The sequence below is a fragment of the Tachyglossus aculeatus genome, chromosome 21, assembly GCF_015852505.1.
Source record: "Tachyglossus aculeatus isolate mTacAcu1 chromosome 21, mTacAcu1.pri, whole genome shotgun sequence".
Taxonomy (NCBI): domain Eukaryota; kingdom Metazoa; phylum Chordata; class Mammalia; order Monotremata; family Tachyglossidae; genus Tachyglossus; species Tachyglossus aculeatus.
The window spans coordinates 48,360,445-48,388,307 of record NC_052086.1 but is presented as its reverse complement, the minus strand read 5'-3'; the positions used below and the strand labels follow the sequence as shown (position 1 = coordinate 48,388,307).

At 44.0% G+C, this 27,863-nt stretch overlaps 1 non-coding gene across 1 annotated transcript; it reads right to left on the bottom strand.

Moving 5' to 3' along the window:
* Positions 1–4,373: 4,373 nt before the first annotated feature.
* Positions 4,374–4,446, bottom strand: TRNAV-UAC. The gene has a single exon. It is a non-coding gene; the product is annotated as a tRNA-Val (tRNA).
* Between the last annotated feature and the right edge of the window lie 23,417 nt (positions 4,447–27,863).

The following is a 27,863-nucleotide window of genomic DNA, read 5'->3' as shown; positions in this document are numbered from 1 at the left end:
TCCCTCGCCTTGCCCCCTCTTACCTCACCTCCCTTTTCTTCTACAGCCCAGCCCACACACTCTGCTCCTCTGCTGCTAACTTCCTCACTGGGCCTCGTTCTCGCCTGTCCCACCGTCAACCCCCGGCCCACCTCCTTCCCCTGGCCTGGAACAGTCTCCCTTCACACATCCGCCAAACTAGCTCTCTTCCTCCCTTCAAAGCCCTACTGACAGCTCACTGCCTCCAAGAAGCCTTCCCAGACTGAGCCCTCTTTTCCCTCTCCTCCTCTCCATTCCCACCCGGCCCTACCTCCTTCCCCTCCCCACAGCCCTTGTATATATTTGTACAGATTTATGACGATTTTATTTGTACAGATTTATTACTCAATTTTATTTGCACATATTTACTATATTTATTTTTTTAATGATGTGCATATAGCTGTAATTCCATTTATTCTGATGGTTTCGACACCTGTCTACCTGTTTTGCTTTGTTGTCTCCCCCTTCTAGACTGTGAGCCCATTGTTGGGAAGGGACTGTCTCTATATCTTGCTGACTTGGACTTCCCAAGCACTTAGTGAATGAATGAAGCAGCATGACTCAGTGGAAAGAGCACGGGCTTTGGAGTCAGAGGTCATGGGTTCAAATCCCGACTCCACAAAATAGCTGTGTGACTTTGGGCAAGTCACTTCACTTCTCTGTGCCTGTAACCTCATCTGTAAAATGGGGATTAAGACTGTGCTCTGCACAGTAAGCGTTCAATAAATACGATTGAATGAATGAATGAATGAATTCAGTAAGCTCTTAATGAACACCACTGATGATGCTGATGAGGGTGATTGCTAAACCAATCACAAGACATAAGTAGGCAGGGAGCTATAACTGAATTAGTCTTCCTAAGCTCTTAGAGATATTTGTTCTAATGGAGATGATGTGTCCTATAGATTAGATGATAACACTTCATTAAATATTCTTTTTCCATTGTCACTTGTCTTTTTTTAATTGTATGTTGATTCTTGATACTTTGATTCTATAACTCTCCAAAGGTCTAAAGTTTGTTCCCTGGTTTATGGTGGGTATGTGGCTCGAAGCATAAACATTCAGCACTTAGAACAGTGCCTGGCACATAATAAGTGCTTAAATACCATAAAAAACGAACAAGCAAACCTGTCAAACCAGATGGGGATCCATTGACCGAATAGCTTTGGTCTGTGCACAGGCAGGTGATGAGGCACTAAAGAGTCCCCTGATGGTCTGAAAGAGTAGATGATTCTCTCAAAGAGCCTAGTTTACTACTAATAATAATAATGATGGTATTTATTAAGCACTTACTATGTGCCAAGCACTGTTCTAAGCCCTGGAGGAGATATGAGGTGATCAGGTTGTACCACAGGGGGGCTCACAGTCTTAATCCCCATTTTACAGATGAGGTAACAGGCACAGAGAAGTGAAGGGACTAGCCCCAAGTAACACAGCTGACATTTGGAGGATTCAGCATTTGAACCCATGACCTCTGACTCCAAAGCCCATGCTCTTTCCACTGAGCCATGCTGCTTCATTCATTCAATCACATTTATTGAGTGCTTACTGTGTGAAGAGCACTGTACTAAGCACTTGGGAAGTATAAGTTGGCAACATATACCAACTTGTACTTCCCAAGCGCTTAGTACAGTACTCTGCACACAGTAAGCGCTCAATAAATGTGATTGAATGAATGAATATACCAGCAAGTGAATTTTCAGGTACTTCAGAGTTCAGCTTTTGATTTCAAAGTCCCACACCAAGACTTGTCATGCTCTGAGGATTGAGGCAGCAGTGGGACAGAATGGGGCAGCCTATGAATGTTCACAGTGGCTGATCATGTAGCAGCGCTTATCCTATTCCATCTTGATTACTCTTTCAGTCTCCTTGCTGAACTCCCTGCCTCCTGTCTCTCCCCACTCCAGTTGATACTTCAATCTGCTGCCCGGATCATTATTCCACAAAGATGTTCAGTCCATGTTTGCCCACTCCTCAATAACCTCCAGTGGTTCTACATCAAATAGAAGTTCACTACACCAGTTTTAAAGCACTCAATCATCTTGCCCCCTCCTACCTTACTTGCTCTCCTATTACCATTCATTCATCCAGTCATATTTATTGAGCACTTATTGTGTGCAGAGCACTGTACTAAGTGCTTGGAGAGTGCAAAATATAATCAATGGATGTGTTCCCTGCCCACAACAAGTTTACAGTCTAGAGGGGGAGGCAGACATTAATGTAAATAAAGAAAGACATGTACATGAAGACCAAGAGACTCAGAGGGGGAATTAATAAAAGGAGCAAATCAGGGCAATGCAGAGGGGAGTGGGAGAAGACGAAAGGAGGGCTTAGTCAGGAAAGGCCTCTTGGAGGAGATTTGCCTTCAATAAGACTTTGAAATGGGGAGAGAGTAATTGTCTGTCCTATTTGAGGAGGCCAGAGGCAGAATATGGGTGAGTGGTTGGTGGCCAGATAGATGAGATCGAGGTACAATGAGAAGTTTAGCATTGGAGGAGCAAAGCATGTGGGCTGGGTTGTAGTAGGAGAGTAGTGAGGTGAGGTAGGAGAGGCAAGGTGATTGAGTGCTTTAAAACCAATGGTGAGGAGTTTTTGTTTGATGCGGAGGTGAATGGGCAAACCCTGGAGTTTCTTGAGGAGTGGATAAACATCCTGAACGTTTCTGTAGAAAAATCATCCATGCAGCAGAGTGAAGGATGAGTGGGAGTGGGGAAAGACAGGAAGCTGGGAGGTCAGCAAGGAGGTTGATATAGTTAGTAATCAAGGTGGGTTATGATAAATGATTGTATTAATGTGGTAGCAGTTTGGATGGAGAGGAAACAGAAAATTTTAGCAATGTTAAACCATCCCGCACACTCCTCTAATGCCAACCTACTCACTGAACTTCGGTCTTGTCTTTCTCGCAAACTAACCCATGTCCTGACTCTGGCCTGAAATGCCCTCTCTCTTCATACCTGGCAGACAATTACTCTCCCCATCTTTAAAGCTTTACTGAAGGCTCATCTCCTCCAAGGGGCCTTCCCTAAGACCTCATTCCTCTTTTCCCACTCCCTTCTACATTGCTCTGATTTGCTCCCTTTATTCACACCTCCCTCATTCCCATAGCACTTACATACATATCCATAATTCATTTATTTATTCAATCATATTTATTATGCACTTACTGTGTGCAGAGCATTTATTTATATTAATGTCCACCTCCCCGTCTAGACTATGAGCTCATTGTGGGCAGGGAATGTGTCGACCAACTCTGTTATACTGTACTCTCGCAAGCACTTAGTACTATGCTCTGCACATGCTAAGTGCTCAATAAATGCAATTGATGGATTTTCATCTTTACACTCCCACATTCTGATAAAACTCTCCCCATGAGCAGCCTTCCTAGAACTCCAAATGGTTGTTGTTTTGTGAGTAAGAGTAGTCCCTCTTCCAAGCTAACCAGGCCAGTGTCAGGGCCACAGAAGCAGAAGGTTGAAAAGCGGGGACTTAGGACATGGGGTCCAATCCCAGCTCTGCCACATGTCTGCTGAGTGACCTTGGGCAAGTCATTTAACTTCTCTGTACCTCAATTACCTCATCTGTAAAATGGGGATTAAGACTGTGAGACCCATGTGGAACAGGGAATGTGTCCAACATGTTTACATTGTATCTACTCCAGAGCTTAGAACAGTACATGGCATATAGTAAATGCTTAACAAATAGCACAGTTACTATTATTATTACTTTGCCTTTGGGTCTGACTGGAAACTCGTTGGTAACCTTTCTGTAGACACTCATTGCTGCTTAAACTGTGATTAAATATCCAGCTTGTATTTAAAATCATACGTGTTGCTAAGATTAAGCTGAACTTTCCCCCACCCGGGTGAACAGGACATTTTGATAGAATTCACAGCATGACAGAATGTTGGAGGAAAATATGCCTGCACATCCCAGCACCCAATTTCCTCTTGAACTGCAGATAGGATCTCAATCACAGTTATTTCCCAGTGAATCGCTGATGCCCAGGTTCACTGGAGCTTTATCTCGGGGCCCAACAAAATGGAAGACAGCAGGGGATGGTATGCACATGACAGAATTTTGGGGTGTTTAGATCTTAGGTGTAGGCAGATCTGGAAAGATATTAATTTTCCTAGAAACCATCCAAAGTCAGAGTCCATCCAGAATCAGAGTTGCCTGAACCAAAACACTCTTATTGCTTGGGGAACTTCTCTTCGCACCATCAAATCAGACAGTATGTGCCGCAATCACCCAAAATAAAAGTGGAAGATATTAAAATAATAATAATGATGGCATTTATTAAGCACTTACTATGTGCAAAGCACTGTTCTAAGTGCTGAAAATAATGAATCGATTTCCGGTTCCACTGGGGCTCGAACCCAGGACCTTCTGCATGTAAAGCAGATGTGATAACCGCTACACTATAGAACCGCTCGTTACACAATAAATCACCACTCTGGAGAGACTGAAAACTTGCACATTTAGGAATCAATTAGTTTTTAATCAACAAATAGCATTTATTGAGCACTTTGTGCAGAACACTGAGTGCTTGGGAATGCACAAAATAATTACTGCACATGACTCCTGCCTTCAAGAAGTTTACAATCTAGTGAAGGTGACCGATACTTAAATTACAGATAGGAGAAAGTAACAGAATAATAAGATACAAACATAAAGATATGGGTGGTTGTGAGGTCTTAGGTGGAAAAGAAGGACTGAAGAAGTAGTCAGGAGGCTTTAGCTAAGGAGGTTAGAAATTATTTGGAGATAACCTTCTGGAGGAGGTGTGACTTAAGAAGGACTTTGAGAGAGAGCTACAAATTTTGCCATATAAAGGAGCAGGCTTCTCCAGGTAGGAAGGAGGCCAGTTGTAAATAGAAATAGCAATAGGATTAAGTGCTTACTGTGGCAGAGCCTTGTACTAAGCACAAGGAAGAGTGCACAGATGGGAATTATACACATGAGCAAGTGGTCACCGACAGGAGATATAAGGATGGGTCAAGAATATTGGATTCATCCAAAGTAAAGATCTGTCTTCAGACTGTAAGCTTCTTATGGGCAAGGAGAATGTCCACTGACTCTGTTGTATTGTGCTCTTTCAAGCGCTTGGTACAGAACTCTGCAAAAAGTGCTCAATACATAATAATACATAGTAATAGTATGATTATAATAATATAAATAATATCGATAATATAAACAATTGATTAATAGATAATGAGTGGGTTAGACTGAGAGGCTCCAAGAAGGCAGGTCGGGGTGTAGTGGGAGAAAAGAGTCAGTAAGAAGGCAAAGTAGGCCCCCTTCTCCTCAACGCACTATCCAACCTTGGCTTCACAGACTCTGTCCTCTCATCTCTCCAGCCATTCATTCTCAGTCTCTTTTGCAGGCTCCTCCTCCCCATCCCATCCCCTTACTGTAGGGGTTCCTCAAGGGTCAGTTCTTGGTCCCCTTCTGTTCTCTATCTACACACACTCCCTTAGTGAACTCATTCACTCCCACGGCTTCAACTATCATCTCTACGCTGATGACACCCAAATCTACATTTCTGGCCCTGCTCTCTCTCCCTCCCTTCAGGCCCGTGTCTCCTCCCACCTTCAAATCTCCATCTGGATGTCTGCCCGCCATCTAAAACTCAGTATGTCCAAGACTAAACTCCTTATCTTCCCTCTCAAACCCTGCCCTCTCCCTGACTCTCCCATCACTGTTGATGGCACTACCATCCTTCCTGTCTCACAAGCCCGCAACCTTGGTGTCATCCTCGACTCTGCTGTCTTGTTCACCCCTCACATCCAATCTGTCAACAAAACCTGCCGGTCTCACCTCTGCAACATCGCCAAGATCCACCCTTTCCTCTCCATCCAAACTGCTATCCTGCTCGTTCAATCTCTCATCCTATCCCGACTGGATTACTGCATCAGCCTCCTCTCTGATCTCCCATCCTCCTGTCTCTCCCCACTTCAATCTATACTTCACACTACTGCCCAGATTATCTCTGTGCAGAAACACTCTGGGCATGTTACTCCCCTCCTCAAAAATCTCCAGTGGCTACCAATCAACCAACGCATCAGGCAAAAACTCCTCACTCTCAGCTTCAAGGCTCTCCATCACCTCGCCCCCTCCTACCTCACCTCCCTTCTTTCCTTCTACAGCCCAGCCCGCACCCTTCGCTCCTCTGCTGCTAACCTCCTCACTGTGCCTCATTCTCATCTATCCCACCATTGCCCCCGGCCCATGTCCTCCCCCAGCCTGGAATGCCCTCCCTCTGCACATCCTCCAAGCTAGCTCTCTTCCTCCCTTCAAAGCCCTACTGAGAGCTCACCTCCTCCAGGAGGCCTTCCCAGACTGAGCCCCATCCTTCCTCTCCCCCTCCTCCCCCTCCCCCACCCCCACCCTACCTCCTTCCCCTCCCCAGAGCATCTTTATATGTTTGTACATATTTATTACTCTACTTTACTTGTACATATTTACTATTCTATTTATTTTATTTTGTTAATATGTTTTGTTTTGTTGTCTATCTCCCCCTTCTAGACTGTGAGCCCACTGTTGGGTAGGGACTGTCTCTATATGTTGCCAACTTGTACTTGTCAACTGCTTAGTACAGTGCTCTGCACACAGTAAGCGCTCAATAAATACAATTGAATGAATGAAAGCTCAGTAGATTCTTTAAAGCCAATGGGAATGAGTTTCTACTGTCTCCCTGGGTCTGTGATGTTAAAATCTTTCAGTATTTTCGTGCATCTCTCCAATCAAATGATCCAGAAATCAAAGACCCAAGACAATGTGCCACTCCAGTGCCATGGGCCCAGTTCAGGAATAAATGCAATCATCCACAGTCACCCATAAGAGACTTAGTGGCTATTGACTCAAAGGAATTGTCATTTGGGGCCTCCCTTTCCACACTGTAAAGTGAGGATTCATTCATTGATTCAACCATATTTATTGAGTGCTGACTGTGTGCAGAACAATGTACTAAGTGCTTGGGAAGTACAAGTTGGCAACATATAGAGATGGTCCCTACACTGGCTCAACCAGAAATCTTGTATAGAAGTGTAGAGACAGAGCTAGACCAAATCCTATCTTGAGACCCCTTCCAGGCTTTTACCTTGGTAATTTGGTTACTCTAATTCGAGTGATTATGCCAACGGTGGCAGAGGGCTTATAAGCACGACTGAACGAAGTACCCAACCCTATCTGGACTTCATGAATATGTCCCTGAACTCATAGGGAAAGACATTTTTTCCCTCCGCATTCTCCCCAAGCACCTAAAACAGCACTCTGCACACAGTAGGCCTCCATGTATTCTGCTGATGAAGGTGACTGTAATTCATTCTTCTATTATTGTAACTGATTATTCTTTGCATGTCACAACAGCAGAGTTCTCTCTGTTCAGTCCATTGCCCCCAGCTTCTTTCCTGCAATGCTGAAGTTCAGGCATGAATTAAAAAGAGAGAGGGAACATGTTCATCACTTCTCATTCTTTAGGGTCCTACTCAATTCAGAAAGTCAGTCTGAGTGACAAGGCTTTGCCATCAGTGCCTCCCTCTGCTCCTGTTTCCTTTACCCCTGAGGTCACTGGAGGTTATCCATCAAAAGAATTCTTTGAGAGAACTACATTGCTAACTGTGTAACCCTGTCGACTTCCCTCCTCCACTCCCCTGTTGCTCTGGGGATCGTTAAGGTTCAGCAAGAATATTAAGTCAAGTCAGCAGGTGTCCGGTTAAAGAACCTGGTGAGTGTTTTTGGTTTTGTTTTTTTTTTTCCTATTAGCACTAGCCAATTAAACCTTGCCTGGTCACACCAAGGGCTTGAGTTCCAGCCAGTTAAGTCATTCCTGGTCACACCAAAGGCCTAAGATAAAAGGTGTGCCACCTTTTATCAGGACAAGTACTGAACATTGAGGTCACAATCATTTAAAGAGCTGGTGGGGGAAGAGAAAGAGGAAAGAAAAGTGTGATGGTAATGGAGTGGATGTTCCTCTCTCCACCAAATCAGAGAAGGTTATAATCCCGAGCAAAATATGGGGATATGATTTAGCTGAACCTGGGTTCCCTTGAAATATTGAGAGAGAAACTGAGCTTCAGCAGCTGAATCCTTCACATCAGCAAATGTCGTTGCTCTGGCTACTTCTCCAGACCAGCTGGGGCACCTTGGCCTAGAGAAAAGAGAACAGGTGGGATAGGTGGGACACCTAGGCTGTAATTCCAGCTCCACCTCTTGCCTGCTGTGTGAGCTTGGACAATAATAATAATAATAGTATTTATTAAGCACTTACTATGTGCCAAGCACTGTTCTAAACACTGGGGTAGATACGGGGTAATCAGGTTGTCCCACATGGGGCTCACATTTTTAATCCCCATTTTTACAGATGAGGGAGTAGGCACAGAGATGTCAAATGACTTGCCCAAGGTCACACAGCGGACAAGTGTCAAAGGTAGGATTAGAACCCACATCTTTTGACTCCCAAACTCACACTCTTTCCACTAAGCCACACTGGACAAGTAATGTAACTTCTCTGTGCCCCAGTTTCCTCATCTGTAAAAGCAGCATTAAATGTCTGCTCTCCCCTTCAGACTGTGAACACCATATAATAATGATGGCATTTGTTAAACACTTACTATGTGCAAAGCACTGTTCTAAGCACTGGGGGATACAAGATGATCAGGTTGTTCCAAATGGGGCTCACAGTCTTAATCCCCATTTTACAGATGAGGAAACTGAGGCTCAGAGAAGTTAAGTGACTTGCCCAAGGTCACACAGGAGACATGTGGCAGAGCCAGGATTAAAACCCATGACCTCTGACTCCAGAGCCCGTGCTCTTTCCACTGAGCCACATGTGCCAGGGACAGTGTCTGATCTGACCATATTGCATCCATCCCCCTGGTTGACATATAATAAGGACTTTTAAAAAACCACAACTAGGCAGGGAGTATGTCTACTAACTCTCTTACATTATGCTCTCACAGAGACCTAAGTACACTGCTCTGTACACAGTAAGCACTCAAGAAATACCATTGTTTGATTGATTATTACCTCCACTACAGGGCAGGTTCAGGTTGGAGGGCTTCTTTCGTACAGCAACTGATAAATCTTCATCCCCAAACAGGTCCAATTCTTCAGAGCTGCTCTACCCACAAGCCTAAGCCATCAATGCCACCCATTTTAGCTCAACAGTTTTAGCCTTCCAGGTTAAAACATACCGGCGGTATAGCAGTCACAAAGAGCCCCTCAGGCCCTGGGGCAGCTGGCTATTAATCAGTGAACCATGAGCAGTCAGCTGATTCTCATTGATGTCAGCTGATGACCCCCATCAGAGGCTGAGGGTGAAATACAAGCCATATTGTAGAGCTTAGAGGCAGCGTGGCTCAGTGGAAAGAGCACAGACTTCAGAGTCAGAGGTCATGGGTTCAAATCCTGCCTCTGCCAATTGTCAGCTGTGTGACTTTGGGCAAGTCACTTAACTTCTGTGTGCCTCAGTTACCTCATCTGTAAAATGGGGAGGGTGAGTGCCCCGTGGGGCAACCTGATCACTTGTAACCTCCCCAGTGCTTAGAACAGTGCTTTGCACACAGTAAATGCTTAATAAATGCCATTATTATTATTCATTCAGTCATATTTACTGAGTACTTAATGTGTGCAGAGCACTGTACTAAGCACTTGGAAAGTACAATTCAGCAACAGACAAGAGACAATCCCTACCCAACAATGGGCTCACAGTCTAGAAGGGGGAGACAGACAACAAAACAAAACAAGTAGGCAGGCATCAGAACCATCAAAATAAATAGAATTATAGATATATACACTTCATTAATAAAATATAGTACTAAATATGTACAAATATACACAAGTGCTGTGGGGAGGGGAAGGGGTAAAGCAGAGGGAGGGAGTAGGGGTGATGGGGAGGGGAGGAGGATCAGAGGAAAAGGGGGGCTCAGTCTGGGAAGGCCTCCTGGAGGAGATGAGCTCTCAGTAGGGCTTTGAAGAGGGGAAGAGAGCTAGTTTGGCATATGTGAGGAGAGAGGGCATTCCAGGCCAGAGGTAGGACAAGGGCTAGGGGTCAAAGGCAGAACAGGTGAGAACAAGGCACAGTGAGGAAGTTAGTGGCAGAGGAGTGGAGTGCAAGGGCTGGGCTGTAAAAGGAGGGAAGGGGTGTGAGGTAGGAGGGGACAAGGTGAGCAGAGCTTTGAAGCCACTAGTGAGGAGTTTTTGCTTCATGTGAAGGTTGATAGGCAACCACTGGAGATTTTTGAGGAGGGTAGGGACATACCCAGAGCATTTCTGTTGAAAGATAATCCGGGCAGCAGGGTGTAGACTGAAGTGACGAGAGACAGGAGGCTGGGCGATCAGAAAGGAGGCTGATGCAGTAATCCAATTGGGATATGATGAGAGATTGTACCAGCAAGGTAGTAGTCCTAATCCGTTCCCAAAGGTTTTCCTAATTCTTTGGGCTAAATAGGCCCAAAGGCAGCCTCGGTGGATTTGGTTTTGTAAGTGGCCACATAACATAAGCTGGTGTGATCATTTACACCCAAAAGCCAAAATCACTGTGCAGCCCCAGCCCATATTTAACCACTGTATCTTTAATGATATTACTGAGGTCTACTGGAAAGAGTATGGGCCTGGGAGTTGGGGATCTGGGTTCTAATCCTGGCTTCACCATTTGCCTGCAGGATGACATTAGGTAAGACCTTGAGAAGCAGCATAGCCTAGTGGCTAGAGCATGGGCCAGGTTGTCAGAAGGGCCTGGGTTTTGTTCCCATCTCTGCCACTTGCCTGCTTTGTCGCCTTGGGCTAGTCATTTCACTTTTCTGTACCTCAGTTACCTCATCCATACAATGGGGATTAAGACTGTGAGCCCCATGTGGTACATCGACTGTGCCCAACCTGATTACCATAGCTATCATTTGTTGCCGTCTGCCTCCACGTGTCCAGCGCAGCGGGGAGACGGGCACTCGCAATGGAAGAAAGCAGGCCAGGCGAGTCTCAAGGTGGACAAGGAGACTGTTTATTCAGCACACTGTGGAGGATTTTATACAGTGAGGAGCCTCAAGGGAGTCAGGGGACAGGCGGATGACTGCAAGCTTATCAGCAAGGCTGAGCTTATCAGCAAGGCTGAACTTATCACAAGATTGAGCTCATCAGCAAGACTGAGCTCATCACCAAGGCTAAGCTTATCAGCAAGGCTGAGCTCATGCCTAGATCTGCACGTTCCCATTCTCAGAACAGCGTCAAGTTATTCATCTAGCAGTCTGACTTCCTTCATTGCTCCTTGTAAGTCTTCCTGTGAGCACAGAAGGCCAGGTGGCCTGGCTTACTACCTAGGCCCAGATGTAAGGTCTGCCACAATCATTCATTCATTCATTCATTCAATCATATTTATTGGGCACTTACTGTGTGCAGAGAACTGTACTGTTTGGAAAGTGCAAGTCGGCAACATCTAGGGACGGTCCCTACCGAACAATGGGCTCACAGTCTAGCAGGGCGAGACAGACAACAAAACAAAACATGTGGACAGGTGTCAAGTCATCAGAACAAATAGAATCAAAGCTAAATGCACATCATTAACAAAATAAATAGAATAATAAATATGTACAAGTAAAATAGAGTAATAAATCTGTACAAGCATATATATAGGTGCTGTGGGGAGAAGAAGGAGGTAGTGCTGGGGGGATGGGGAGGAGGAGAGGAAAAAGGGGGCTCAGTCTGGGAAGGCCTCTTGGAGGAGGTGCGTTCTCAGTAGGACTTTGAAGGGAGGAAGAGAGCAAGCTTGGCGGATGTGTGGAGGGAGGGCTTTCCTGAGCCCCTTCCTTCCTCTCCCCCTCGTCCCCCTCTCCATCCCCTGCATCTTACCTCCTTCCCTTCCCCACAGCACCTGTATATATGTATATATGTTTGTACATATTTATTACTCTATTTATTTATTTTACTTGTACCTATCTATTCTATTTATTTTATTTTGTTAGTATGTTTGGTTTTGTTCTCTGTCTCCCTCTTCTAGACTGTGAGCCCACTGTTGGGTAGGGACTGTCTCTATATGTTGCCAGCTTGTACTTCCCAAGCGCTTAGTACAGTGCTCTGCACACAGTAAGCGCTCAATAAATACAATTGATTGATTGATTGATTTCCGGGCCAGGGGGAGGACGTGGGCCAGGGGTCGGTGGTGGGACAGACGAGAACGAAGTACAGTGAGGAGGTTAGCAGGGACAGAGGAGTGGAGGGTGCAGGCTGGGCTGTAGAAGGAGAGATGGGAGGTGAGGTAGGAGTGCGCGAGGGGATGGAGAGCCTTGAAGCCATCCCAGTGCTTAGAACAGTTCCTGGCACATAGTAAGCACTTAACAAATACCATTTAAAAAAAATTAAGCAATCTTCAATGGTATGTATATATTGAGCACTTACTATGTAAAGAACACTGTACTGAGTGCTTGGGAGAGTAAACTACAACAGAATTAGTAGATATGTTCTCTGCCCATAAAGAGCTTACAGTCTAGAGGGGGAGACAGACTATAAAAATAAATAATTCATAATATATAATTTGAAGATATGTACATAAGTGCAGTGGGGTGGAGTATGGGGCAAATATCAAATGGCCAACGGTTACAGATCCAAGTGCATAGATGACACAGATGGAGAGTGAGCCGGGGAAAAGAGGGCTTTATCAGGGAAGGCCTCTTGGAGGAGAGGAGGTCTCTTGGAGTCACTTAACTTCTTCATGTCTTGTCTGTAAAATGTGAATTCAAACCTGTTCTCCCTCCTCCTTAGACTGAGAACCCCATGGGGGACATGGACTTTGACCAACCTGATTATCTTGTATATACCCTGACACTTAGTACAGTGCTCAACATACGTGACCACTTAAATCCCCCTATTATTATTGTGATCAGAACTGTTCCGGTATAGATGTCAGCAGGCCTCCAAGGAGTTTGAAAGGGTGAATATTGTCCAGTCACTTCTGGTGGGAACTGAGGGATAAAGTGCCAACATAAGATCAGCTGGCACTGTGCCAACAGGTGGGATGGTGAAAATGCAGTATTGGACATTTATCCTACCCCAGCCTGTTCATCACACACCCTTTGAGGAAGGGATTGATGAAGAAAGAAGCAGTGTGGTTCAGTGGCAAGAGCCCGGGCTTGGGAGTCAGAGGTCATGGGTTCAAATCCCAGCTCCGCCACTTAGCTGTGTGACTTTGGGCAAGTTACTTCACTTCTCTGTGCCTCCGTTCCCTCATCTGTAAAATGGGAATTAAAACTGTGAGCCCCACCTGGGACAATGTTGATTTTCTTGTATTCCCCTGCAGTGCTTAGAACAGAGCTTGGCAAATAGTAAGCGCTTAACAAATACCAACATTATTATTATTTATTGGAGATCCTGTTAAATGCTGCCCACATCAAGCCTTTTAATCCGCAGTTCTGAAAATCTCTTATGCATTGAAAATGATAGAAAAGAGTTATAAAGAGGAAGACCCTAATTTGTAACTCATGTAGGCAAAAACATATTTCTCAATCAGCATTGTGATTTTGTGGTAGAAGACCAGACAGCTTGAGCTAAAATGGTAAAAGGGAGAGGAGTACCTTAAGATATCAAAAAAAAAAATGTTTAATCTCCTTTGCCAGCACTGCAGATGATTTTTCTAGATGCAGGGATTCAGGCTCCCTGAGCCCCAAAGGGGCTTTGACATCCTGAAAAAGCTATAGGGGTCTGCCTCTCCATGCATACTCAAAGAATAAAGAGCTTCCAATGTAAATGTGCCAAGTGCTGTGCTAAGCAACGAGGCAGGTATAAGATAATCAGATCAAGCACAGTCCATGTCCCACAGGTGACTGATTCTAAATCAAGCAGTTAAATGATGGTATTTATGGAGAGCTTACTGTGTGCAGAGCACTGTACTAAGCACTTGGGAGAATGCAATAAAATTAGTAAACACATTCCCTACAACTAAGAATGATACAGTCCAGAGACAAGTTTATAGTCCAGCGTTCCATGATCTTCCCTTTGGACCACACTGCTTCACCTGTGGCCAGCCTCAAAGGGCCCCATTCCTCTGGAAGTGAAAGGCCTAAGGTGAACTCACCTTATCAGGTCTGAAATGGAGAAGCAGTGTGGCTCAGTGGAAAGAGCACAGGCTTTGGAGCCAGAGGTCATGGGTTCAAATCCCAGCTCCACTGCTTGTCAGCTGTGTGACTTTGGGCAAGTCACTTAACTTCTCTGTGCCTCAGTGATCTCATCTGTAAAATGGGGATTAAGACTGTGAGCCCCCCCCGGGGAACAACCTCATTACCTTGTACCTCCCTAGCACTTAGAACAGTGCTATGCACATATTAAGTGCTTAACAAATGCCATCATTATTATTATTTTTATTACCATGGTGTCCAGAATGCTGGATATCTAGAAAAGCCCCACTCCCCAGGCTTAATCAGCTGTAAACAGCCAAGGCCTTTTCATGTTTCTGCTCAGGATTCAAAGAGAATACTGAGCACTAGGCAACAGCCACACATCTGCTAATGTGATGTAAGAGATCTGAACGTGCATTGATTGAAAATTACCAACTTGTTTTGTAGGAACAGCAGTTTAATAAGATTAGGGAAAGCAGAAAACACATGTTCAACAAGAAGCCAACCAACGAGAACCCTATGTGTTAGTGAAAAGTTTTCTTCAGAGCCCTACAGAGGCTGAAAAGGTCCTCCAGAGTTCCCGTATTCAATGCCCATGCCTCTAGACCTATTTCTATACAGTACCAGAAAAATTGGTACCTAGCCCTTTCTCACAATTTCCAGAGATATTCAATATTCTTTGGGAACATATTTCAACATCTCATTATACTTATATACCAGAATTCTTTTCTAATATAAAACTGGGACCCACAGTATGCTCAGATTCAGGGCCCAAAAGAAATCAGGGATGACCTAATGAAAAACAAGCCATGGGGCAGGGGGGAAAGGAATTCATTGCTTCTCCTTTCTATTCCTTTTATGCTTGTTTGTTTCTTGGTAAGTGTTTATCTGGGAATTCTGAAGTCTAGTTACTGCAGTCATTTGCCTGGGGTCTCGGTCTATGATTCTTGTAGAACTGTGCTTTTGTTTGACGATGACGTTGTTGATGGTGAGATTGTTTCTGTGGGTGGGAGTGATAAACAGGAAATCTTTCCTCATTAGATTTTAAGGTCCTCGAAAGCAGGAAACATGTGTCATGCTCCTAGTGTCCAGCAAACACTAGCACACATGAATAGATTTTTGCCTTCAGTAGCATTGTCTTAAAGAAAACAGGACAGTGACAAGAAACTGTGTAGCCTAATGGAATGACCATGGGCCTTGGAGTCAGAGGATTTGGGTTCTAATCCCACCTCTGATAATAACCTGCTCTGTAACACGGGCAAGTCACTTAAGTTCTTAGGGCCTCTATTTTCTCAACTGTAAAATGGGAATTAGATAACTGCTTTCCTTCCTATTAAAGACTGTGGGGGTCCCATGAGGGTCAGAAACTGTGTACAACCTAATCAACTTGTACCTACTACAGTGCTGGGCACCTAGCAGCATGGCTCAATGGAAAGAGCACGGGATTGGGAGTCAGAGGTCATGGATTCTAATTCTGACTCCACTACATGTCTGCTGTGTGATCTTGGGCAAGTTGCTTAGTTTTTCTGAGCCTCAGTTCCCTCATCTGTAAAATAGGGATGAAGAATGTGAGCCCCACGTGGGACAACTTGATCACCTTGTATCCCCCCAGCACTTAGAACACTGCTTCGCAAATAGTAAGCACTTAACAAATGCCATCATCATCAACATCATTATTAACAATTTCCAAATCATTATTATTATTATGTACACACTCCCAAGTGCTTAGTACAGCATTTTTCACTCAGGACATTCAATAAATACGATTTATTGATTAGTTGATATCCCCAATATGATAGCAGTCCTGATCAGTGATTCATTGGATGAACTATCCCCTCCCTGGAGACATCGTTGCCAGACATCAGAATCTTTGTGTGTCTTCCCCATGGTCAGGCAGAAGCCAGCACATGAAGTTGTATGTGATTTTCCCAGTGCTTAGAACAATGCTTTGCACATAGTAAGTGCTTAACAAATGCCATCATTATTATTATTTGCTGGAGCCTTTTGCATCAGGGACCACTGAGGCAGCCCTGGTTTGGACAGTGTAGTACGGGCTATCAGTAGGATTTCTTTCTGAATTTCTCCCAATCCCTTAACAAGGTGGGTAACAAGGTGTTTTATTCAACTGCTATCAATCCCCCTTACAGTGGATATTTTTAATGCTAAGAGCTCTGACATCACAGAGAGGCATGGGGATTCCAAGATTTTTTTTTTTAGCCTTTCAAGTCTCCCAGGGCACAGAAGCAGCATGGTTTTGTGGAAAGTGGAAAGGAAAAGGGGATGAGACCTGGGTTTTAATCCTGGCTTTGCCACTTGCCTGCTGTATTACCTTGGACAAGTCACTTTACCTCTTTGGGCTCAGTTCCCTCATCTGTAAAATTAAAAATAAATACCCGAACTTCTCCCTCTTAGATTGGGCACTCCATGTGGACAGGGGCTGCTTCTGATCTGAATGCATTGTGTGTACCTCAGCTTTTAATTCACTGCTTGGCACTTAGTAAGCCACAATTATTACAGAGATTGTCCATGTATGTGATTGAGAGAGAAAGAAGGGAGAGAAAGGAAGGAAGAGAGAGATGGAGAGAGACAAAGGGAGTCAGACAAAAAATGAGAGAAAGACACAGGCAATGAAGGGAGAGTTTATTAGCAGGCAGCCCAGGAAAAAAAAATACAATATTGGTGGGGTATTTTAATCTCCTAACACTTTGATTATACTGCTTTTTACTAGGGAGCATCAGTGCTGGTCTGGCTAGAAATTTCTTAGGAAAAGACCTCATTTTTTAAACCACAAAAAGCAAGTCATTTCTGTTTAGCTTCCTCTTAAGTACCATCTCCGAATGGGAGATGGATCTGTTGTCTCTATTTCTCTTTCATCCACAAACAGCTAAGGAATGCTTTGCTTCAGTTCATCAAGTTGCACTCTACTCTGGAAGAAGGGGGCAGCAGCAGGAAACAGATTTAATTAAAAAAAAATTAACTCCTCTTGTTTGGATTAGCTGATCCCGCTGGTGCAGGACTATCCAAACAGGAACAGAATATAGATGACAGGCAGCAGGGAGTCAATCACTTAATCAATTAATGATATTTATTGAGTGCTTTCTATGTGTAGAGTGCTGTACTAAGCATTTGGGAGAATACAATAAAACAGAGTTAGCAGCCACGTTCCCTGCCCACAATGAGCTTACAGTCTAGAGGGGTTGAGTACCTGGTAGTGGTTTGGATGGATAGGAAAGGGTGGATTTCAGTGATGTTGTGAAGCTTTATTCATTCAATTGTATTTATTGAGTGCCTACTGTGTGCAAAGCAGTGTACTAAGTGCTTGGGAGAGTTCAGTATAACAATAAACAGACACATTCCCTGCCCACAATGAGATAATAATAATAGTAATTATTATTATTATTAATAGTAATAATAATAATAATATTAGTTCAGTGCTTACTATATGCCAAGCACTGTTCTAAGCACTGGAGTAGATTCAAGTTAATCAGGTTGGACATAGTTCCTGTCCCATATGAGGCTCACAGTCTAAGTAGAAGGGAGTAGGATTGAAAGATTGAACCCCCATTTTCCAGATAAGGTAAATGTGGTCCAGAGAAATGAAGTGACTTGCCCAAGGTCACACTGCAGATGAGTGACAGGGCCAAGATTAGAACCCAGATCCTCTAACTCCCAGGCCCATGTGTTTTCCACTAGGCTACCCTGAACCTTACTCCACACAGTAATTTATCTTTAAATTGCTCAACAACTAGAAATTTGGGGGCCAGGGTTGAATGTACTGGGATTGTGTGAAAATTAAACACTGCTTAGAAGACTGACTCAAGCGCTAGGATCATGATTAAATTATCCATCATTAAAACCTCACTCAGTCAATAGTTTCCTCCACAACGCAGTCACAAGCTTGTGAACTGTCATTAATGCTGTATCTCTTACTCTCAGGTTTTGGGGAGAGATTGAATACGTCACCAACTCCGCCACCTGAGCTGTAGTGTGTCAAGAAGCTTCAAGCCAGGGGAGAGAGCACAAACAGGAGTAGAGTGATGGAGATCTAGTCTTGGTTCTCCTCTTGTGACCTGGCAAGTTGTTACTGAGACCAGTGAGTAGGTAATGTCAGATGTTGAACTCTCAAACAATATTTATTGAGAGCCCAATGTGGGCAGAGCCCTTAAAAGCTTTAGGTTCCCAGTGATCTCAGATGAGCTCTCACCCAGTCCTGCTTAGTTTAAAAAACAAGGGACTTTCAGGATGACCTGATCATAAGTGAGTTACAAAAGAAAACTAAGAATTAGCCCCGGTCCTCAAGGAGTTTACAATCTAATGAGGGAGGCAGAATAAATGTAAATATTCAAACATCTAAATAAAATTACACTGATTTGGTTAAAACATAAACATAAAGGTAGAGAAGCATACCGACTATTTACAAAGGCACATAGAAGTGCTTGCAGTTTGCTATGATGACTGGAAAGATCTAAACTTGTTGGGTATTAATCTGGGAGGACTTCAAGGAAGAGGTGGATTTTAATGGAAAGAAGGAAGCTAGAGATACCAACAGACTGGAAGAGGGAGAACACGAAATTGAGGGAAATGGTATTTAAAAGCAGTAGTAGTATTTATTCAGCATCTGTCAAAAGCAGTGCAATTTACTAAGTGATTGGGAGGTATACCAGAAGCACAAAACACAGTTTTCCCACAAGAAATTTCTATTCTAATAATGATTGTGGTATTTGTTAAATGCTTATTATGTGTTAAGCACTGTACTAAGCATTAGGGTAAACACGAGGTAATCTGGTCAGACACAGTCCTGCCCCATATTGTGTTCACAATCTAAACGGAAGGCAGCACAAGTATTGACACCCCATTTTACAGATGAGGAAACTGAGGTTCAGACAAGTTAAGTGACCTGCCCAAGATCACACCGCCACTAATCGGGAGACACACAGAAATATTTACAAGCAATGGAATCAGAATGAATAAAATTGAATGCACAGTGGAATAGACATATACAGAAGTGTGAAGACAGAGCATGAACAAATACATAAGTGGAAATAGCAGCAGAAGGGTTGATAAAATTTGGGGTACTAATAGTCTAATAATTAGTTCTAATCCCAGCTCTGCCATTTATCAGCTGTGTGACTTTGGACAAGTCCCTTAACTTCTCTGATCCTCAGTTACATCATCTGTAAAATGGAGATTAAAGACTGTGAGCCCCATATGGGACAACCTGATTACCTTATATCTATCCCAGCGCTTAGAACGGTGCTTGGCACATAATAAGTGCTTAACAAATTTCATAGTTATTACTATTAATGATTATTATTAGTCAGAAAAGGCTTGTTGGAGGAAGTGGGATTTTTTAGGAGGGTTTTGAAAGAGGGAAGTGTTAAGACTGGGCAAATTTTGCGGGAAAGGGAGATCAAGAACCTGAGGATAACGTGAGCTGGGGACAGAGTTTGGCAAGAAGAGAGACAGAGCTGGCTTTGGAGGAGCGAAGCATGTCAACAAGAGAGGAGTGGGTAGGCTGCGTTGATAGATCAGGTGGAGAGAGTTGTTGGAAATCACAGCCACCAAAGGCAAGGGAAATGTGAACTGCAATAGTCAACCAGCAGAAGGTTTTAAGGAGAAGGAGATTTGTCCTGAGAGATGCTGTGGGAAGATAATCTGGGCAGCTGTTTGAAGCCTGAACTGAAGTAGGGAAGGGCTAGAATCAGGGAATCCAACCAGGAGATTAATACCATAGTCCAATTAAGATATGATAAGCACTTGCCCCAGGGTAACAATTTACTGGGTTGAGGGGAAGGGACAGGTGTGTGAGATGTTCTTGAGGAAATGGCAAGAAGGGGAGCATGATTTTTTTTAGTCCATCTGCAAAACTGGTCTGATTATTTTATAGGTTTGCAAAAACATTCAACCGCTTGTCCTCTTCATCCTTATGCTGAAAAATCTCTAGTAGTAATAATAAGGGTTTACTGTGAGCAGAGTACCATACTAAGTGCTTGGAAGAATTCAGTTTAGTTAGTAGACAAGATCAATCAAAAGTACTTATTGAGTACTTACTCCATGCAGGGCCCCATATTAAGCACTTGGGAGAATACAACATAGTAGACACAGTCCAAAGGACCTTGGATTCTAGCAAGGGAGACAGACAATCAAGTAATCAGTCAATCATATTTATGGAGTGCTTACTGTGTGCAGAGCACAGTACTAAGCACTTGGGAGAGTACAATATAATGAGTTCTCTGGTCACAATGAGCTTATAGACCAGAGGGGGAGAATACTAATTCAAACTCAATTTCCTCTTCCATATGATGATGAGGAGGATGTGGCTTTTCCTCCCTGGGAGTCCTGAATCATTAGAAAGTCACAAATGAAATGAGGTGAGTGGGTGTGCCCTTGGCCAATAATCAGGTGAGGGATATGTTACATAACAAGCCCTGACACATCTAGGCTAAACTGACCCTGTGGAAATACTCCAGAGACTGTAGTTGACTCCTAACTACCCAACTGAAAAACCCATGAGCCTCCAGGGGATTAGCAGGGAAAAGTAATCAGAGGTTTTCAGCAGTGGCAGTCTCAGGAGCCCAGTGATCTGGAGAATCAGGGCACAGTTAAAAGATCAAAACAACACATATGCCTCATGCACACGTTTTCCTAGTTCTCCTACTAGAAGTAGTGTGACACAGGGCTCTAATCCCAGCTCTGCCATTTGGCTGCTGTGTAATCATGGACAAGTCACTTCACTTTTTTTCATGTAATCGTATTAATTGAGTGCTTACTGTGTGCATAACACTATACTAAGCACTTGGGAGAGTACAAGCAGCGTGGCTAGAGAAGCAGCGTGTCTCAGTGGAAAGAGGTCAGGGGTTCAAATCCCGGCTCTGCCAATTGCCAGCTGTGTGAGTTTGGGCAAGTCACTTCACTTCTCTAGGCCTCAGTTACCTCATCTGTCAAATGAGGATGAAGACTGTGAGCCCCCCGTGGGACAACCTGATCACCTTGTAACCTCCCCAGTGCTTAGAACAGTGCTTTGCACACAGTAAGCGCTTAATAAATGCTATTATTATTATTATTAAAGAACAATACAACTGACACATACCCTGCCCACAACGAGTTTACAATCTAGAGCCTATTTAATACTCAGGGCCAACCAGGGAAGACTCCAGGAATACACAGACCTTCACTGGGGTAGCGGGGGACACAGAAACTGAAATATTAAAGAGCTTTAAAGTGTAAATTGACTTGCCCAAGGTCATACAGGAGGGCCTTCCAGACCGAGATGCTAATAATAATAATAATAATAATAATAATAATAATAATAATAATAACTTGACGTCTGTGCCTCCCTTTCCTGGAAAGGGGGGATTAAGTGCCTGTTGTCCCTGTGGGAAAGAGACTTCATGATCTTATGCTCTTTTTTCTACCTCAGCACTTACTGCAGAGCTTGGCCTATTGTAAAAGCTTAACAAATACCCTTGTCATTCTGATCATTATTCCATTATTCCTTTGCCAGAGGCTGGAGTCAGAAAACCAATCATCAGTGGTATTTAATTGTGTGCTTTGTGTAGTGTATTGGGAGAGTACAATATAGCAGAGTTGGTAAACACGTTCCTAGCCCACAACGAGCTTACACTCTATCCTGTAGGGTAACAGGGGTAGATCCCTTGTTTGTTTTAGGAGTTCACTAAAGTTATACTGCTGTATCTGGAAACTGACCTAGATGAAGCACAATGGATTCTCTCTGGAAGGGAATAATCCCAAATTACCCTGATCAGAGAGGTGTGGGGAAGAAGCACTTAATAAATGTCATTATTATTATTATGATGATTTTGGTTTTTACTCCTCTAATTTCTATCATTCCACACACCCCTGCTGGAATAGGTTGATTTAATGGTGCAGCTCCCAGCTTCATGTAGAGCTGGCACACAGTAAGGAGCTGAATGAGGTTTGGTTTTTTTTATTACATTAAAGACTCTCTCAATATCAACATATCCATGGGGGAAGGAAACAGCCTCATAGAGTGTATCAACTTGTTCAATTCAGGACATGGTGCTGTCTTTGTTAATGGGGCATTTGGGGAGCAGGTACATAGAAGGGGCACACATTTCTCGATTACAGCAGCCATCATCTCTCTCTCTCTTCTGAAATTGCTCTCTGAACAAGCACAGAGTCATTATGGGATGCCAGCCAGTGGCAACCACATCCTCATCAGCCCCATGGTTCCCATTCCCAACAACCTCTGTCTACTTCCTGGCCTCAAGGGCCTGAGGTGGAGGCTGGCTCTAACTTATGCATCAGGTCTACACCTGGCACCTGCACTGGCAAGGAATAAGTGGATAGAGCATGATGCTGGGAATCAGAAGAACCTGGGTTTTAATCCCAGCTCTCCCACTTGTCTGTTGTGGACCTTGGGCAAGTCTCTTAACTTCTCTGTGCCTAAGTTACCTCATCCGTTAGATGGTGATTAAGACGGTGAGCCCCATGTGAGACAGGGACTGTGTCTGACCTGATTATCTTTTTTCTACCCCAGCATTTAGAACAATTCTTGACAATAAAAATAATAGTCACAGTGATGCAATGTGTTAAGTGCTTACTATGTGTCAAGCATTGTTCTAAGCACAGGGTAGATTCACAGTCTGAATCCCCATTTTACAGATGAAATGAACAGAGAAGTTAAGTGATTTGTCCAAGGTCACACAGCAGACAAGTGGCAGAGCAGTGTTTAGAACCTGCTCCCTGAATCACAGGCCCATTATTTTTCCATTAAGCTACACTGCTTCTCCCTCATAGGTCTTAGGGCTTTGGAGGATTCACACTGCCAGATTTTGATCAGTGCAGGATAACCTGGCTGAAAATATTGAGATCACAAAACAGCCCAACTCTTTCTGAAAGGAAAACAGCGTGTTGCAGCAGAAGAACCTGAAAATGTTTTGTTAAGGGAAAAACACATGCCACCGACTGCTTCCTCCTGGTTTCTGATAGGGATATTGATTTTTCCTTTCTCCTGAGACTGCTCACCACCAAGCAAAGATGTGCTGGGATGGAATAAACACAAAGAAAGATTTTACTCCCCAAATTTGTCCCAAGTCACAACTGAAATGAGTTTGGTGTTCCCAAGATAATTCGTTGTGGATATTTACACTCACCACCAAATCCCCCAGACAGTTAAGTCTGATTGACAGGCAACTCTCAAGAGAGGGTGAGGCACAGAATAGCACAGAGATTGTGGGTCGAACCAGGAAGGTGTGTTGTGACAGACAACAAACAGAGGCTTCTTTAAACCTGAAAAAATATGACACAGCTGATCTCTTTTAAGAATGAGTGGAACCAGTCTCTCCTCCCCAGAAAGCTCTCCCAGCACGCTATTTCCTACATTCCAACTCCTTGGTTATTACTAGTTGTGTTATTCGATAAGCCCTTACTACAAGTCAAGCACTGAACAAGGTGCTGGGATAGATACAAGATGGTTAGGTTGGGAACAGTCCCTGTCGCACTGGGGGTTCAAAGTCTAAGTACAAGGGAGAACAGGTACTGAGTCCCCATTTTACAGATAAAGAAAATGAGGCATGGAGAAGTTAAGTGACTTGTCACAGTGTAGGTGAGTGGCAGAGCCAAGATTAGATCCTAGGTTCTCTGACTCCTGTTGCCTGGGATTTTACCACTGGGCCACCTTGTTGTGTGCCAAGCCCTGGGGCAGGTACAAGATGGGAAGCAGCATGGCACAGTGGATACAGCATGGTCCTGGGAATCAGAAAGTTGTGGATTCTAATCCCAGCTCCACCATTTATCTGCTGTGTGACTCTGGGCAAGTTACTTCGCTCTCTGTGCCTCAGTTTCCTCATCTGTGAAATGGGGATTAAGATGGTGAGCCCACATGGGACAGAGACTGTATCCAACCCAATTTGCCAGTATCCACCCCAGTGCTTGGTGCCTGGCACACAGTAAGCACTTAACAAATACCAGAATTATTATTATTAATATTATGATCAGGTTGGACACAATCTCTGTCCCACATGGGGCTCAAGGGTTTGGCAAACAATGCTCTGAGTGACCTTCCTTTCACTGATTTCTGTTAGTTAGGGTGGGGGTGGGGGGAATAGGGGATGGCGGGGAGAGAGCCTGCTTTCTGGGCTCAGCTTTAGAAAATCCTGGCCCAGATCGAGAAAGCCTCTTTACATCTTTCTCCCTTTCCCTTCTCATTAGAGCATAAGCTTATGTGGACTGGGAATGTGTCACTTGCTTATCTTGTGTTTTCCAAATATTTAATACAATACATCGTATCAAATGAGTGCTCAATATCCATCAATCCATCAATCAGTGACATTTGTTTGTTAAGCGCTATGTGCGAAGACTGAGCCCCCTCCTTCCTCTCCCCCCTCCCCATGCCCCCACCTTACCTCTTTCCCCTCCCCACAACACCTGTATATATGTATATATGTTTGTATGTATTTATTACTCTATTTATTCATTTCACTTGTACATATTTATTCTATTTATTTTATTTTGTTAATATGTTTTGTTTTGTTGTCTGTCTCCCCCTTCTAGACTGTGAGTCCACTGTTGGGTAGGGACCGTCTCTGTATGTTGCCAACTTGTACTTCCCAAGTGCTTAGCACAGTGCTCTGCACAAAGTAGGTGCTCAATAAATACGATTGAATGAATGAATGAATGAATAAATGAATAAATTTATTGGGAGTTTACCGTGTGTATAACACTGGGCTAAACACTTGGGAGAGTACACTGGAATTAGCAGAAATGGTTCCTCTCCTCAAGGAGTTTATAATCTAGCTGGGGATACAGACACTAAAAGAAATGACAAGTTAAAAGAAGCATCACAAGGAATGTACATAAGTGCTAAGGAGAGTAGGGCAAATATCAGAATAAGGTCTCAAGTGCATAGGTAACATGGTAAAGGGAAGAAAATGGGTGGGGAAATGAGAGATTAGTCAAATAAGGCTTTCTGGTGGAAATGCACTATCAAACAGCCCATTGGGGTATTTGTTTAATATGCCTTCCACAGTTTATTGGGACAGGACGAATACAGAGTCAGGCCTCCAGGTAAGCTGTTTGACCTAGTGGGAAGAGCATGGGCCTGGAAATCAGAGGACCTGGGTTCTAAGCCACTTATCTGCTGTTTGACCTTGGGCAAGGCACTTGACATCTCTATGCCTCTCTTACCTCATCTGTAAAATGGGGATTAAAACTGTGATCCCTACTTCGGACATAGACTGTGTCCAAACTGATTGTCTTTGCTTGCAATCTAGTGGGGGAGGCCGTCAAATAAATTACAGATCTGGGAAACAACAGAGTATAAAAATATGTATATAAATGCACTGGGGTGTAGGATGGGGTGAATATCAAATAGCTGGGGGTATGAGCATAAGTCATGAGACACTATGAGAAAAATTGGTACGGATGTAAGAGGTTAGTCAAGGAACTTCCAATGGTTACCCATCCGTCTCTACATCAAACTCCTCACTTGTGCACTCCTCACATGTGCCTTTAAAGCACTGTCAGCCCTTTTCCTCCTACCTGCCTCTCTCCGTTTCCACTAAAACAAGAGGAGCAGTGTGGCTCAATGGAAGGAGCACAGGCTTGGGAGTCAGAGGTTATCAGTTCAAATCCCGGCTCCACCACATGTCTGCTGTGTGACCTTGGGCAAGTCACTTAACTTCTCTGAGCCTCAGTTACCTTATCTGTAAAATGGGGATTGACTGTGAGCCCCAAGTTGGACAATCTGATCACCTTGTATCCCCCCAGTGCTTAGAACAGTGCTTTGCACATAGTAAGCACTTACCAAATGCCATTATAATTATTATTTTATCTACCCCAGCACTTAAAACCGTGCCTAGAACATAGTAAGCACTAAACAAATACCATTAAAATAAAAAACCCAAGAAAAGACTAGCTCTGCCATCTCTCTTCTGTGTGATGTTGGACAAATTATTTAACATCTCTGTGCCTCAGATATCTCATTTGTAAAATGGAGATGAAGACTGTGAATACCATGTGATAGATTATCTTGAATCATACCCCTGTGTTTATTAGAGTGCCTGGCACATAGTAAGTGCTTAACAGATATCCCCCACCCCCTAAAAAAGGGCTGGACAGTTTGGCAGGCCAAGCAGTCAGGCAGTCGGGGAGCAGGTCTCCCTCCTCTCCAGAGTCCAGGGCAGCTGGATCCAGTTCTCTCTGCTTGTCATCCCTGCCTCTGACCAGAGAGGAGCCGAATGAAGTTGAGAAATGATCCTGCCTCTACCATCAAGCAACGCTAGATTAAAAAGGCAGTTAAAAATTCATCTTAAAGAAACAATGTATCCCGAGCATATCAGAATTAATATTTATAAAGTGAATGCCTGCTCAGTCTCAATTATTGTAAAAACCAGGCTCGGGAGGATGGTGCGTTAAGGCAGTACAGGCTGCGGGGATGTCAGGGGGAAACGGGCTTCTGAGACGACGAACAAAATGCCATCCTCTCTGCAATGTGCGGAGCCAATTGATTTTCAGCAAGTTAGACAATGTAAACAAATGATTGATTCCCTGGCTCTTTTCATCTTTGAGCAAGCTCCAAACCCCTTTGGCTTCTGCTGTTCTGCCCAGGGACACCTTGATGGTAAACAAGACTACAGTGGAAAAGGCTGCTAGAATCTTTCCTCTACGCCTTTAAAGACGCACAGGCTGAAGCTGCCGGACCCTTCAAACGCTTGTTGAATATACAACAGTTCCTCAACTCTAGATTGCCCCCCTCCACGCACCCTCTCGTTCTTGCATAATCTCTGTATCTATGGAAGTCACGTCATATACTCACCCGGGCTTCAGTGATGGGGCTACAGTGGCCCTTTCTTTGGATGGAGTGCTCATTGGTTTGATATTTCATCTCCTCTGATGCTCCAGGCTCTCTGCTGATTTGCACCAGACAGATGAGCTATGGCTTTCTCCCCTGAGCTCTCATCACCATCAGCTGCTGCTCCTAAGTCAACAGTGCAATGGTGTGTGTCTGGGTTGGAGTGAGCGGAGGTTGCTCAAATTGTTTTCCATCCCCTGTGAAACCAATAAGTGCTACTCCATTGCTTGGTGCGATTGAGTTTCTGAACTGTGCCCCACTGCGATGTCAAATCAAATCTTAATCCTGTCAAAACTAGGCTTGCAGCATCCAGAAGCCCATCTGCAGCAAAGGAATAGAGTTGGGGAGGGGAAAAAGACCCTTCAGAGCTCGTGAGGGAGGGAGAGGGACAGAGAAGTGGCAGGAATCTTTGGTACCGTCCCGCCCTCACGGGCAGAATAGATGGCGTAGGCTTTGGATGGGGCTCTCTGGTGTCCCCCCTACTAGCTTGATTTGGGCTCAGGGATTGGGTCTTCAATTCCAAACAGGCCCATGCTCTGCAGGATGAAAATGAAGGGGGCAGTGAGGCTGACCTCATTCATTCATTCATTCATTCAATCATATTTATTATTATTATTATTATTAATAATAATGGCATTTATTAAGTGCTTGCTATGTGCAACACACTGTTCTAAGCGCTGGAGGGGGATACAAAGTGATCAGGTTGTCCTACATGGGACTCACAGTCTTAATCCCCATTTTACAGATGAGGAAACTGAGGCACAGAGAAGCTAAGTGACTTGCCGAAGGTCACACAGCTGACAATTGGTGGAGCGGGATTTGAACTCATGACCTCTGACTTGCAAGTCCATGCTCTTTCCATTGAACCACGCTGCTTCTCTGTCAAGCAGTGTGCAGAGCACTGTACT